Below are 2,349 nucleotides of genomic sequence, written 5' to 3'. Positions count from 1 at the left end.
AATGTAATGAAAAACTCTGTAAGCTATTAGTGACTGCTACCTGTGATGCATTTAAGAAAGACCATTCAATGCTGATAACTATTTTTTTACCCCTAGAAAATCTTTCCACATTATTGCTGTTTCCTTTATTCACCACATTTGCAGTCATCACTTGCGAATTCAAGTAATGAATTCGTGAGGAACCTGGATGGCATAATAATACAATCTTGCACACTATCACAGCTACCACCTGGCAATCCCAGGATGCTAAACCTGCACAAGTGGATTAAGCCTCGCAGTGCTCTTCTGCTGCGTAGGGAGGCAGTGAAAGTCTCTTCAGGCAGAAGAGAAACCCTTCAAGTTACCATATTCTGGGTCCCTGGGTCAGAAATGTACATTGCCTGTTTGATACCAGCCCAACGCCTCCAGGAAGTGTCAGATCTGCTCTGCATGAGCTGTGCAGACAGCCTGCACGTGTCCAGTAGCTCTGCCATGCTGGGATGTGCCTGGCTGCCAGCACACAGCACATGCAGGGTATTTCATGCAGAAATGTGTAGTATGTTCACTGCTTCCACACAGTGGTCAGTCGCTCAGGACATGTGCATTAAATCCACTCAGTACATATAAAAGGCATTAGAACAGCTGATGCTGTGAGCAGTTTGTGCAAGATAGAGCAAGGACTGTCATCCTTTGATGTATATGTTCACAGAGGAATACAACCATATGAAATTACCCCCAGAAATGTTTGACTCCATTGCTCACATGTTATGCAGCAGATATATGCATGTGTTTCAAAAATGTCCAGGGGATTCAGATGTCTGGCATCTTGCTCAGATTCCTAAGTATTAAAAGAGTCTGCAGTAACCTAGATGCATGTTAGCTGTAATCAGAGCACGGAGAAGCAAAAGCATAGCAGAAAATTGTTAATCTGTTCCCATGAAACACTTCATAATACAACTTTGTTATTATAAATCTGCACAACTTCACTGATAGTACATCAATCAACACAATAAAACTACTGCTTTTTTATGGAAGGACTAGCAAAATGCTTTGTCTTACCCTCAGATAGCACTAAACCCACGTTAGTAAGGATTATCTACTATTCTAAGCACTTCAACAGCTCACTACCTCCAAGACAACCAGACATATTTTTAAATACTTTGGTGCACTGGAACGTAGTTCACAAAGCAGAACCTGCTACAACCAGAAATATACTGTATTTCCTCCACATTCTGAACTGGGAGGTAACACACTGATTTCTACCATACCCTCTTCCTCCCTCATTGACACACCTAGATCTCTGCTGAAGTGTAAATGATCACGGAACTGTTGAAAAAGTTACTTGCTGAAAAGTGTTCATTTTAACAGGAGATACACAATTGCCTGCAAAAACAACACATCAATCATAAGTGGGTAGATAAAGAAATGTATTTTTATTTTTGTTTCAGTGATCTGTGTGGCCCAGCAGTGGACTCCAATTTTGAAAGGAATTAAATCGTGTTTTGCACCTGGTCAGAAATGGAAACCTATTTGCAGAATTTTTAAAAAATCACAGACATTGTTCCAGCATTAGAGTGGGGGGGGGGGGGGGGGGGGGGAAATAATCAGATTCTTGAAACTAATCAGAGTTAGTTAGAAAGAAGGTGGGTTTTAATAGTACTCAGTGCTTTACCTGAAATATTAAACATGCACATCCAGCCATCACAAAAATCACAAATGTGATGGATCTGTTTACTTCTGAGAAACCTCTTACAGAGCCAGACAAAATGCACTAAATTCTTTCCACAAAGGAGCTGTGTATGGTTCCATCCTACGGTGCCCTCATGTTTGCTTAGAATAGAAGAAATGGAAAATATGCTTCTTTAGCCAAAATTCTGTTTAGGGAGTGAAGGTTTAGGGGAGATGGACAAAGAATTAACTGTTTCCATCCATCCATCCATCTCTGCTGCTTTGAACTTAGCAGAAGCTGATCTACTCCAGTTCCACAGCAATATCCTCCTGTGTCAGCCCACAGGAATGTCATGGAGGGAGATAATGCTCACAGGGTCTTTATATTTTCAGTGTCAAACAAGAGCAGGAACTGGTGGCTGGCTGGAGGCAGCAACAGGAGCCAGGGTGCCCAGAAGTGTGGGCAACCAAGGGAAACTAAAGCACTGTTTCTCTGCACAGGCTTCTCAAGATCAGCAATTAAACTCACAGGATTAGGGAGAAGTTTATGTCTGTCATATTACACTATATGAGTTCCAACACAGCTACGTGTTAACTATTCAATGTCTCTGATGCTGGTAAAGCCAATTGTTTAAGTACACCCTTGGAACATTTTCTGTGATGCTGACCACTAGAAAGGATAGCTAGCCTGGAACACTGAGA

Source organism: Melopsittacus undulatus, chromosome 2, assembly GCF_012275295.1.
Source record: "Melopsittacus undulatus isolate bMelUnd1 chromosome 2, bMelUnd1.mat.Z, whole genome shotgun sequence".
In the NCBI taxonomy this organism is placed as follows: domain Eukaryota; kingdom Metazoa; phylum Chordata; class Aves; order Psittaciformes; family Psittaculidae; genus Melopsittacus; species Melopsittacus undulatus.
Note: the sequence above shows the minus strand (reverse complement) of the source record.